Below are 13,719 nucleotides of genomic sequence, written 5' to 3'. Positions count from 1 at the left end.
GAAATGCTAATTCTTATTACTTCATCACTCAAGTACAAATATAATACAAAGCCATAGATCTGAAAAATACATTGGATTTTTTGAGTATTAGCCCTTCAACATTTCAAAATAATATACAATAATATAAGTGCTGAAAGGAACACAGTATCCTTGCTAAAGATATTCTGTGCTCTGTGTGTGTGATAGAATTCCAGCCTAAATGCACAGAAAAACGAAGTATTAATTTTTTTTGCTTCCTAAGGAGTTCAAAATGTTTTGCTTCTGTGGAATTTAATGTAAGTGATGCTGGATATTAGTCTACAGCATTCTGTTCACCTTTGAAAAGCCTAGGTTATAATCTGATTTGGATGACAATTGAAAGAGCTCAGCAGTGTCAGTTTAGTTCCTTTTTTTATTAAATCACCATCAGACACTTAACACAGTGCTGATCCTGGTAAGGTTCATTTTGAGCATATTTGAGCATACTGGCACTATTGGAGTAAAAGAGGCATAGAGTATAAACTTGGCTTTAAAAACAAATGAAATCCACCAAATTAATTCCTTTTAAAAACCACAAACATTTATGGAAATTTTGCAAAGACAAACCATACCTACTGCATGACATGCCTTTATTCTCATAGATGATAGGCTATTCTGCATTACAAATGGGAAAGATATTGATACTATTGGGAAAAAATCCTCAGTAGGAGGAACTGTATTATGATAACAGTGATTTCCACTGGCTCATTAAAGATATCAGCGTAGCAGAATCTGGACAGATTGTATGTTAGGTGTGGTCATCAAGTCAAAAACTATGCTAAAAAGAAGATGTTTTGATCAGCATCTTAAATCATCTATTTACACCTGATCCCTTCCAAACTGTAACAGAGATGATAGGGTAGTATAAAGATCTGTAGCAATAAAATAAATAATTACTATCAGTTGATCTAGGAGTAAGCAAAAACCTTGCCATAAGTAATAAAGGCAACAGCAAAAGCTTTCTTCATTAAAAGGAAATTTCTCACTCTGCGTTATTGCATTCTGAACAGAAGTGTCAGTTGTAGTTTTTAAAGAATGGTATATCAGTTCATTCCGTTTCTGTAATGATCTGTGGATCAAAAATGATGCATTGCACCCATCAGCATTGGTTTTTGCAAGATACAGGCTGGACGTAGCAGAAGAAAAAGGTGTAGAGTCTAGCACTTCAGCGGGCTAATGTGTTTTAAAGCTACGACTCAAATGACCACAGTTTAATCCCTGTGCTGCCAGTCAAGATAGTGATTAAAAATCACTCATTCAGGCAGTTGCTTCTGGGTGTTGATGTGCCTGGTTGTGGGCATGGAGTTAAGGGGATGGAGAAGAGGAGGCTTTGTGAATGTATGGCTAATGTTTGACAAGCTGAATTTCAAAAAGAAGGAGGGGAAAAGGGGGAAAAACTCAGTTTGCGCCAGGAGGGAGGAAAAAGCAAGAACAAAGCTTCCTTCAGTAAACTCAGCCAGTCTTAAAATCGTAATTTTTGAGTTCCTCACAAGAGAGCTACCCCCTGTCACTGCTCTAAAGAGAAAACAAGATTGTGAAATAAAAAGTCAGCCTTGGGGGAGAGGGCGGAAGAGAAGGGGAAGGAAGCTGGTAAATGAGACAGGATTTATCCTGAAATAATAACCTTAGCAATGATAGCAGGGCTCCTGGTGAACCACTTGGCGGACTTTTTAATCTGTCTCCTTAGATGCTGAGTGTCATGTTTAAAGCAGGTTCTTTATGTCAAAGGAGATTAGCACCGGTGGCAGAATAACGTATTCTAGAATGTGAATATGAAGAAAAAAGTACTTTTTCCCATCTCCCCTGCTGGTAACTCTGATATATTTTGGTAATTCTGACATATCTCGCTATATTATTTCCTTGTTTATTGTGTAGATTTGTTTGTATATAATTACTCCTAAATTACTTTGAAAAATCACTGTGGAGAAAAAACACTTGTTCTCTTGTTACCTAAAAAAAGAGTCACTGAGGATAGCATTAAATCTTCTTTCAACATTAAACGTTTAAGTATCGCTGGCTGTGCTACTGCCTTTTGAATCCATGCATGACTACTAAAATACTTCATCTCTCAGGGATTCTTACACATCTCATCTATCCTAATGTGAGGAAAATGTTTTGGTTTCTCATCCTTTACAGCAAGTGTCTTGTTGAATGCCTAGTACACTCAGCTCCCTGAGCAAAGAGGGTGATGCCAGTGTAACCTTGGTGTCAGTGAAGCTCCAAGTGGAGCAGATCATCTTGAGTGCCATCATGTGGCATGTACAGGACAACTGGGGATCGGGCCCAGCCAGTGTGGGTTTAGGAAAGGCAGGTCCTGCTTGACCAACCTGATCTCCTTCTCTGACAAGGTGACCTGCCTTACGGATGAGGGAAAGGCTGTGGATGTTGTTTACCTGGACTTGAGTAAACAATGTTGTAAACCTGGACTTGACACTGTTTCCTACTGTATCCTCCCGGAGAACTCATGCCCATGGCATGGAAAGGTGCACTCTCCTATGGGTGAAAAAAATGTCTGGATGACCATCCCAGAGAGTGGTGGTGAATGGAGTTCATCCAGCTGGGGCACAATCACCAGTGACATTTCCTAGGGCTCGGTACTGGGGATAGTATTAATATATATATCAATGACCTGGATGAGGGGATTGAGGCCACCCTCAGTCAGTTTGCAGATGACACCTAGTTGGGCAAGGGTGTTGACCTGCTGGAGGATTGGAAAGCTCTGCAGAGAGATCTGGACAGGCTGGATTGGTGGGCTGAGGCCAATAGTACGAGGTTCAACAAGATGAAGTGCCAGGTCCTGCACTTCAGTCACAACAGTCTTTAGCCATGCTAGGGGAGGTTCAGGTTGGATGTTAGGAAAAAAGTTTTCACAGAAAGGGTAATTGAGCACTGGAGTAGGCAGCCCAGGAAGGTGTGGAGTCACCTCCCCTGGAGGTGTTTCAGGGAAGACTCAGTGCCCAAGTGGACAAGGTGGTGTTGGGTCATAGGTTGGACTCTGATCCCAGAGGTCTTTTCTAACCTGATTCTGTGATTCTGTATGCTATGTATCTAGGGCTGCAAAAGTTGCTTTTTGCACAGTCTTTCTCAGAATAATACTTCTGAATCTGGTCTTCTCCCTGCTTTAGGAATTATGGTTGTTTCATTGAATTATAGCCACCCCAATATGAGTTGGAAGCTTGACAGGCTCTGTTGCTATCACCTCATTTCCATATCTTGTTTATGTTATTTGTACAAGAGCTCTGCCATGCTTCTTGTCAGGGATTTATCCTCATCTTTATTTTCTAGAGGTGTACATAGTTTAGGAAAGGAAAGCTCTCCAGAAAATACTATAAATAAGGTATATGTATGTCTCCCTTTCACATATGCAAAGTTGATGATTGTAGTTGAAAGACAAGAAAGAAAAATAGTAGTGGTTTCTGTGATTATTTTTTTTTTCTTTAAGGCTTGGTTCTTAAAAGCTGGAAATGAGAGCAGCTTTAACTGGTATTTCAGATCCTGTTTAAAATTTGGTAAAGAAAGATAGCAAAACCAGACAATTTCTTGCCCTGGCTTGTGGGGGCATTTTTATGTCATTAAGATGGAATTTAACATCATCACTGCACTGGAAGTCTTCCAAGTGCATTTGCAAGATAAGCAGAAAGCAGAAATGTACGTTGAAACAAGTTTGTCCATTTCTGCTTGGCTTCAGTAGGTCTGGCCTTTGTGAAAGTCTTGAAGAAATGCTGGATCATCCTTTCCTGATGGTAATCCAGGAACCCTGAGCAGGGTTTGAAGGAAGTGATGTAAACTGGATATGAACTGTAGGTTTGCTGCCATTACACACTCTGATCTCTTCCAGAGGGGACTGGTTTAGCTGTCTGATGGTCAGGATCCCAGAACATCCTGGCTGTACTGCTTTTCTCTGAGTTATTAGTGGAAGAGATGGCTGCCAACAAAGGGACATTCATACTACCTATTTTGGAGACCTATCCCCTGAGGAAGATTGGTCCCATCCCAGTCTGTTCCACTCAATTTTCTAGACAGAACCTTAAACATGTGGTTAAAATTTTGTCTAGCTTTTTAATGGCAAAAAATAAGGTTTTATTCTGTCATGTCTAGAGGAACTTAGCTATCTGTTCTTTGGCACAGGCCACCTGCCTGCCCCATTTGGCCAGCCCCTTGTCCCATTTGCTCTTTCTCATGACTGGTTTCTTGACAATATTGTCATCCCACGCTCATCTGGCTCATCCTGTCTGTGGTATTAGAGGTGACTGAAGTTGTCTTTTCCTAACTGGAAGTGGAAAAAGAAGCTGCAAGAGATAAAATCATGGAGTGAATGGATCAAATAATGGATTTCTGTTCCAGGTGTGACTCCATGGCAGATTATGATTCTGACACCATTTTGGGTGTGGATCTCTCTGCTGATGAAGAACTCAGAAGGTGTAGAAAACAACTGCAAAACTCAGTGCAGGAGAAAAGCTAACTTAATACATCAGTCTCATGAGCTATAACTGATTTGCTCTAACTTCCAGTGGCAGAAAATTGTTCTGTATGGCATATTGTAGCTACTTCTTTTCTCCAGCATCTCAAGTAATACAATAACCTTTTCATCATTTCTTCTTGCTGGAAGGGAGGTGATGAGTGTTCATGTTCTGCTAGGGGAATTTTTTCATCCAGGACAAATGTAGACAGAAGATACTATTAATTAGGTTGATTGAGCAGGAAACAAAGGTAGTTAGAAAATGTGACATTTATGTCCTGACATCCACCTATAAGAGTATGTGGTTTTAAGACTAATACAGTAAGTCTGCTGTCAGGGAGAGTTAGCGGCCAGCCAGATTAGTTTCCCAGAAAAGAAGTCTCTGTAGGCTGGCTGCTATTTAATAAATTCACTGTGTCCATTATTCAAGGTTTTGAGCAGATTCCTTTTGCTTATAGAAAAAACAGAATTATTCTCTTTGGTAAACAAAAATCATAATTTTCTTGAATTTATAACAGATTTATAGACATTGGTACAAAGTAATCCAAAGGTGGCTTGTTTTGCCTGTCTTTTTCCTTCCCAAGTCAAGCTCAGATGTCAGGTATTGCTGAACCTGTTTGGTTGCTTTGTGAAATCTGGAGGGGCACAAACTGCCACCAGGAGCTGCTACCCAGAGCAGCCACTGCTATGTCTGATTAGTTCACAAAGACACAATTATTCTGGTTGGCATTAATTAGATGAAGAAGGTAGGAAAGGAAACGAGAAGAAAAGAAGTTATTGCATTCTTGAGCTGGTAATTTATACAGGACTGACAAGTGGAGAGGAAAATTGCAGAGCATAGTGGCTATCTCTACTGGCAACTGAAAACAGCCCAGTAATTTTTTCAAGGGACTTGTGCTTTGTCTATTTGCTCTGAAGAGTTGATAGCCGTAGCAAATAAATGTTACCTGGAATGGAAAATTGAATTTGCATTAAATATTAAAAGCATAGACTCAAGATCCCAATTCTTTGAATCTTCACTATTTAAAGCAATAATAGCATTGGTTTTTTGTTGGTTTTTTTGGGGGGTGGGGGAGGTTTTTTGGTGGCTTTTGTTGGGGGGAGGTGGGGGTTGTAAAATTTATTGCTCAGCAAGTCCAGAACTTAAAATTGACAATGTATCTCACTGCAATGTTATAAAGGGCTAAAGTATAGAAAGGCTTTCAAAGGGGTAACTGATGGAAGATGGACACATGGATGGCTGTTCCACTGCATCAGAGTGAGTATTCCTGGGAGAGGATCAGTCAGTAATAGGTTTGTTCCTCAGTTTTCTTTTACCTCACCCATCCTCTTTGGGACATAGCCTTTCCATGGCAACTGTGTAGTGAACATTTTGTTGATCTAGTGTGACTGCTCCCTATGAAATGATATATCTGTATTAAAGATCTCAGGTTCAAGGAGATTAAAGTTAATGGCTGCAATATGTATTCTCAACTGGTATTCTGTGGTATGTTAATACCAGTCCTGTATGAACTTTAGCTTTTGAAACATACTGCCTGTGTGATGACCTGTTCATTAACAGAAACTTGAAGTAAAACACCCCTACCTGTTAGAGGACTTTGTCATTCCTTTTAGGCTGAAAGTGTCATGTTCAAGACCTGGAAGTTTCATAAAAATTCCTCCCTAAAGATATTGCTACTGCTTCATAACCATCTGGTTTGGGTTTATTTCTCAAGTCACTATGGGGGCGTTTGTTCTTTGGTTTACCTGCTAGACTTTGTTTTTATTTAAGCTTTTTCCTTTCCTCTTGCTTGAGTACAAAAGCACTGTGTCTTATCATGCTTTTAGTTGTAATTTGCATTGTATTTAATATTTGGTTACAGTAGCAGGAGATTCTTTTGAAGAACAGAAAGAAATACAATAGAATATCCTTTCTTCTTCTATTTGTCAGCATTGCTTTTGGGGAAAACTCCACGATGTGGACTGTACTGGTAGTGGTACTGAGAACTGCAGGAGCTCTGGAGAGCCTTCAACTTGAGTGACAGGCTCTTCTTTCAGGGTGATGGGAAAGAATACTTGCACGAGTCCTTAATCTGAAATTTGACAGTGAGTTGTGTTTATTTTTGTGTAGATGCAGGTGCACCACCCTGAAGAAGACACTGACAAGAAAATAAGGAGTAGAGTATGACACAAGAGGAAAGTTGACAGATAATTAGAGATTTAATAATAAATACAAAAAAAAACCAAAAAAAACCACAAGAAACAAACAAACAAAAAAAAAGCTGTGTTGTCCAGGAATTGGTGCTTATTTAATTTCTTGCAGATCATGAGTACTTAGAGGGAGAGTGATTGATGGGAATAATTAGAGATACATGTTTAACAAGTGTTCCTGGCTCTTGTGGCACATTAATTAAAACTTGAACTTTGTAAGAATGCTCTTTGCAATCCATATTGGTTTAAGAATTCAAACCATTTTGGTTTTGAATGGAGTATAAGTCAAATGAACAGTTAAGTAATGCAACAAAAATAATATGTAATGGGTTACAGTGATCTATGTTTCATTGGAGAATCAGAAAAACCTGAATCAACCCGTAAATCAAGCATAATTGGCAAGGCCCGCCTTTGTGGAGATGTTTTCTTTAGCAGTCTCTGGCAGTCTGTGTTTAAATTCATCTTATGTGATGTTACAAGAATTAGTCTTTGAACTAACAGTAGGCTAAGTACAATTTTTATGTTTTAAGCAGTTTGTTCTCCATTGAGAACATTGAATATCCAGAATCTTTTTCTTTTACATATTTGCATTTGTAAATAATTACATCTCTCCACTTGGCAAACTATTAGAAAAATAAGGACAGGGTGTATATGTTTCTCTGCTCAATGAGGGTCTCTATCCTGAAGTTTGGGAAAGCTAAAAGGCAGTTAATTCACTTAACAGGCCCTGTGCTGGTAAGTAAGGATTTGAGTTCCCTGGTGCTTTGTTTTTCACAAGTTAGTGTTCTTTATTAAGAGGCACAGCTTTCTTTTACTAATACTTTTTCAAGGCTAATCATTTTAATTTGCTAATGATCCTAATTTCTTTCAAAATAGACTGGTACAGTTAATATATGAATATCGCTGGAAGACAATAGACAATACCCTCAGGACCAAAGATTATTTCATTAGCACAAACTTGTTTGGTTCTAATCCTATAAGTATTTGTCTATGTACTTAACTTTATTTAGCATTCCCAGGAAATTCTTGTATCTGATGGTATCTCAGTGTCTGTAGAGCAACTGCCACTGCTGTTTTCAGCAAGAAAGATTCTCCCTTCAAAAGAAAGCTGTTGAACTATGGCTTTAGTTGGAAACAGAACTGAAGTTTCAGCAAAACTGGCAGCTGAGTATGGGGCTAAAATACACTTGTAATTACTGGAACTTTACATTCGTACTACTACTTGTGAATACCACATAATCTTCCCATAATACTAAGGGCTATATTTCAAGGCTTAAGAAAATAAATTTAGATTTCTTCTCTAATACAGTTCCTTGTGGCCATGGTATAAAAACATGAACAGATTCAGGCAGTGTTTGTCAAGTTGGTTAAAGTGAAATCTTTATCCTGGTTTTCAGAATTGGATCACAGAGGTAAATTATAACCAGACCTCCTCTTTGTAAAGCATCTCCACCAAAGGCACTAATCTACCTGTTACATTTAAAAAACCATTAAGTTTTTAAATATAAAACAGTGGAGGATTTAGATGCAGCCAAGAGCCTCAAAATTAATACTGATCTCTAAATCTTCCAAAGTTTTAAGGCAATCTAGATTTTACATCCCAATATCCCCTCCACAATTTAGGATCAATTGCCTTTGCAAATACTGTAGAAGAGACTTAGACTTCAGAAGATGTGTTTAAAAACTTTAGGCTTCACATTTAGTAAGTGTCAGCCAGTAAGTTTGTTTTGGCATGATACTGTTAAAAAGCAGTTAACAATAAAGCGAAAGAAAACAATTTTCTTATCTTTTCAATACAAAACCTTTTCCCTGTGATGAGGTTGAAAGGATTGATCCAATCCTTTTGGATATGCTGCAGGAGAAAACATAAAAAGGATCAAGAAAAGATCAAGTTCCTGTGCTTTTGACTGGGTTGGTTTCATTCCCCTCCCTGTCCTCCCCCATTTTTAAACATGTCCTTGCATTGATATTCTTCAAACCTTATTTTGATAGTCAGGTTCAACTGATGTTTTCGTACTCTGCTCTGATCATTCCCTCAGTGTCCTTCAGGGGGTCAGATTAGAATTCAATGCTGGTTGTTAATCTAACAATTTAGAACAGAGCAATCAATCTTCTTTCTCTGTCCAAAACCCAAAATGCAGCACCGAGCAAAAGGCTTCATTGATCATAAGGAATTGTTAAAAGCAAGTTCTGTGTAGCAGCAGGAGTAGCTTTTTTTACCCCTTTCTCTGCCTCACCTGCCCCCAAATTTACAAGCAGCTGCTGTATATTCTAAGCAAGGGGATTTTTTGTTTGTGGCTTACTTTGAAGTTTAGAAAGACAGGCTTTTGTTTAAATTGGGGAAATATGATATTTGATAGAGCAATTTATAATCTATTCAAATATTAATCAAGTACTACACAGTCCGCCTTCAGCAAGGCATAAAGCATTTTAGAATCACATGCTGCTGTTGAAATTATAGTTTTGCCTTTCTCCAAAGAGCCTTAATGATGGGTCATTTATAGTATGGCTTATTGGGTCAAAGTCAAATAATATTTAAATACAAATGAAGCACTAGGGGGGAAATGGCATACCTGCACACAGTGACCCTTCAGCATCTTAAGAGTTCCATCTGTGAGGCCAGAGGAGGTTTGTAGCTCAAAGAGCAATTAATCTGAAACAACTATTTGAGGAAGAATTAGCACTTAGCATTCATGTGAAACAATTTCATACTAAGAAATTGCTCAAATTGTATCACATGAATCACTCTTGGTGACATGATATTTCTTAATTTTTCCAAAAAGCCAGACTGCCTTTTTTTTCCCCCCTTTTATGTCCTTAGTGTTCAAAGAGAATTGCAAGGTGCAGATGCTGACTTAAAGGGAGGAGCATCTGTATTTTCTCTACTTCCTTCACTTGGGGTGAGCAGAGGATGTGGCTAGACAGAAATGTGCTGAAGATCTTTCCCTGGAGCAGGAAAACCCCACGTCTCAGACATGCTGTTAGGAACAGCAATGAGGCTGCTCTTATTCTGGCTCTGTTCAGAAAAATGTGAGTTGCTAATGTCATTTGAATCGGTCCCTCTGTGCTGACTGACCATATGGCAAGAGAAGAAAGACTGGGGAGATACTATTTTTAACCAATCCACTGTTGTTGGTTTTCTTCATCATGGAATTCCATGATTAGCTGTATAGAACAAGTAATTTATGTGATTGTGCTTGCCTGTGGAATAGTTACAAAGTGCAGACATTAGCATATTTGTTCCATTTGTTAATATTACAGTTTCAGTATGATCCATTATACTACACTATGGAATCTGCTTTCTGAAGACAGTGGACTGATTGTTTGGAATCAGTGCCCCGCAGCAGCACCTGTCAATCTAAAAATGTATATTCCCTGTCCATCAAAATAAGATAAAATTGCACAGATAATGAACTATAAAAGAAAGATTGTATTTCTGTTCTGCACATTAAAGGAGTGGCATAGAGAATTCTCTTTTGAGGGCAGAAGGCAAGGCAGTAAAAATGAGATTTGGAAACTGCATATTAGTATTTACAAATGGGCAAGAGAGAAAAACCTTAATTTCTAGCTTTCTTAAAAACCACATGGACCGATTTTCAAGTCCAACTGTTTTTACTAAGATATCGATGCCTGATTCACTAGAAACACAATGGAACCCAGCAAAAAGCTGTGCTGGATGCTTGTGGGTCAGTGAATTTCAGGATTAACGTTGGGTTATGATTTTGTGCCCCATCTGAGCTGCTTGTCCCAGTCAGTCCTGGTATCGTCTTTTTCTAGCACTTTAAATATTTTCTCGAAACGGGATTTCTTGTCTGCTTATTTCTATTCTATTGTTGATCTGCTTTAGCTCCTAAGGTGCTCTGTTTCTTGATTGCCAGGAGCACTGTAACGTGTATAACAGGTTACAGTGTAACCTGAATAACATGTAACTGTAAAGCACAGCTGTGAGGCGAGCAGAATGTGAAATATGACACTCAGTGCTCTCCTAAACAACAGGATTGTGCGGATCAAACTTCTACCATGAAGAGCTGACTGTGAATTTGGCAGAAACAGTGGCTGCCCAGCAAATAGACACAGTTTGGAGATTCTGGCATCGGAAATACATAACTTTAGAATCCACACAATGAGGGTCAATAGATGGATTTTCATTATAGCCTTAAGCAATATTTAATTTATATACAGTCACTTAGCTCTCTAGTAATATATTAGCTCAGGGTCTTAGACTGAATTTCTTCACATCCTGTTTGAGCTAGGGACATTTCTAGTTGATATCTGTGAATCTTTTGACATAGTTTAAGAAATGACTGTTTCTTTTGTAAAATTCACCCAAGCTCTTAGTGGGTGTTATTAAAAACGCAAATGCAGCTGTGTTAGCTCTGAGCACTGGAGATGCTATCTTGTTAAACTGTGGTAATTTGATTATTTTCACTCATGTATCTCAGTCCTGCTATATGACTCCAGCTTCATGTCTAAACACACATCTATTGAGGTTTTAATGAATTTCAATGGATATTGAAGAGGAGGAAGACTAGAAAACTGTGATAATTTTATAGTTTACACTTGAGTTCAAAAGTGGAAGAAGCGAGATTAGTTAGAGGGTATTTGTTAGATGACTTCATTATCTTAAGGTAAGGAATGATGGCATCACAAGTGACACAAGTAAAACTTTATGAGGACATGGGTTTGAACTCATAGTTATTCACTTGCATACAGGTGTATGTGTCATACACATGCATAAGCAGGGAAAAGCATTCTGAAGCCTTTGCTGACAAACCATCACATAGAGAGACTGAGCTCTAATTATGAAATCTCCCTCCATGTTGTCTATTGTAACACATGCTGTGTGTCACCCTCAAACAGAAGTAAAATTCATGCAGGAATTAAGGCAGGTGTATCAGCAAAATTTAAGATTGTTGGAATTTTTATCACTTCTATGATTGGTGTCACTTTTATTATTGATTAAAAAGAAGATTTAAATAGAAAAAAATGTTTGTTCATTGAAACTGCTTCAGACTGTGGCTGTTGTCTGCAAGCAAAGGACATGAAAAGCTGACTAACTATAATGTGGACAAAGAGAGCAGCAGGACAGATCAGACTCAAGAATCATTTGGTTGATCACAAATGTATCTGGATGAGTAGAAGCCAGCATGGCTGGAGAGACATTCCAAAGAAATTACATGATGCTGTTTAATGAAAGTTCAAGGACAGGATATGTGTCGAGGAATCCAAAGTTCTTCTGTCTAGGACTTGTGCTGTGGCTCCTATGGGCTGCTTATAACTTGACTTGACTGTAGGTTATCTATGGACATTTGATATAGTGGAAAGGGGTTCTAATAATCGTAATCTCTGCACATCTGTCTTGCTTTCTCCATGCTCAGTTCGCCTGTTAGAAGCTGCTGTTCCACACACAAGTTAACGGGCATGCCCAGCAAAAAGCTTCAAAAACCTTAAGAAGAATGTGCATATGTATGAGATCTCTGGTCTATTGTTTCAAGGAAATGAAATGAATAGGAAATTAAATAATCACAACAGTTGTTTATTGCTTCAAAAAAACAAAGTACAGGCTCTTCCATGGAAGAAAAACCTAAGACAAGTGTGGGTTTGCAATCCTGTGCTCAGATGTCTGAGGTATGTTTTGTTTCACTTTGTTGTGTTACGATTGTATGAAAGAGGGCAATGCAACATGAAAAACGTAGAACACAAGGAAGCAATTCTTTCCTGCTGTTTCCACTTTGTGTGATTTTTTAACACCTTTGTTGGAGACCAAATGTCTGGTGTGACTCAGTCAGGATTCCTCCCGGGCACTCTGGGTAAAGCAGTTTCCTGTTGCAGTTTGCTGCTTACATACAAGATAAGGTAAAATTTAAAAATAAATACATATACGTATATGTATGTATGTATGTGTATATATGTATGTGTATATATATAAATAAAATTAAGCAACTGCTGTCGTCTTTCACCTGGTGAATATGAGACAGTAGGATCTCTGTGGTTGTAGGAAGAGAAGTCTTTCACACAGATGCTGTCCTCTCTCAAATTGTCCCCGCTTTTGGCAAACTGCTGCTAGACTTTGCACTGTTACGTCTTTGAATGGTATTTGGAGAAAACGGTAAAAAAGAAGTGGTTATTTGCCACGAGTGTGTCGTGCGGAGTTCTGCCGTTCTGGAGAGCAGCAAACGTGGAATTGCTCCTTCTGGCCGGTCCAGGCCATGCTCCCGTTCGAGGCCCGGGCGCCGGCGGCCCCCGCTCCGGGCTGATCGCCCCAGGGCTGAGCCCGCCCGAGCCGTGAGGCGGCACCGTCCCACCGCAGCCTCGGCTCGCCGGGATGCTCTGCGGGAGGAGATCCGTGCGCTCCTCCTGCCTTCTCCCCGCCGGGGCCGGCCCTTGGGAGGGAGACCAGGTTCTGCTGCGGGTGCAGCACGAAGGGCTGGCTCTGGGAGCACGGATCCTGGCGGAGGCGCCTAGGTGGAGCGGGTTTTCCTGCAATTGTAGGGGAGACTTTCCTGTTGTGTTTCAGCCACAAGCGTCCGGCGGTCGCGGACGCGGTCGGGGCCGCCGCAGGATTAGCGGGACAGCGCTGGGGGCTCCTGCCCGTCCCCGCTGGGCTGCCGGTGGTCTCCGAGGGTCAGCGTGGTCCCGTCTCCGCAGCAATGCTCCCCACGGAAGATGTAGGGCGGGATCCAGCGGTGGGTATGCGGCTGGGTGGCTTTGTGGGAGCGCAGCAGACGCCTGTGTGTGCGCTTGCCATCGCAAGTAATTTAGGAAGTGTTTTATAACGCGTTTAGCAGTCGTAGGGAGGAGTTGAGGTTTGCTCTGTTGCTGTGATGAATTATCTTTTTGGTACTAGAAAGTCCGGGGAAAAAGGGAACATTTTTCATCTTGTGTTTTCAAACAAGAACTTATTGTCTTGTTAGTTGTCATAAAACCAGTTAGAGAGATAAAGGGGCATTAGCATCTGCATAGCGTTAACAACATCTGGAACATTATAATTCTGTTTTTAAAACGAGAGATGAAAGCGGAGATACATGCTTACATCAGAAGAATTTTTAAAA

At 39.8% G+C, this 13,719-nt stretch overlaps 1 protein-coding gene across 4 annotated transcripts in view; it reads left to right on the top strand.

The window, feature by feature from the left end:
- The window catches only part of MID1 (midline 1), a 138,127-nt gene that overhangs the window by 20,163 nt on the left and 104,245 nt on the right, over positions 1 to 13,719 (top strand). The window contains exon 2 of one of the 4 annotated variants that reach the window (XM_040056616.2): positions 5,659 to 5,735. The exons of 2 other annotated variants lie outside the window; for them this stretch is intronic. The gene's annotated coding sequence lies outside the window, so the exon portion shown is untranslated. Of the gene's footprint in view, positions 1 to 5,658; positions 5,736 to 13,215; positions 13,354 to 13,719 lie in introns of those variants that run through there. One more of the 4 variants, XM_040056617.2, reaches the window with a different exon arrangement.

This window comes from Hirundo rustica, chromosome 2, assembly GCF_015227805.2.
Source record: "Hirundo rustica isolate bHirRus1 chromosome 2, bHirRus1.pri.v3, whole genome shotgun sequence".
Classification (NCBI taxonomy): domain Eukaryota; kingdom Metazoa; phylum Chordata; class Aves; order Passeriformes; family Hirundinidae; genus Hirundo; species Hirundo rustica.
This window is presented reverse-complemented; position numbering and strand designations above follow the sequence as displayed.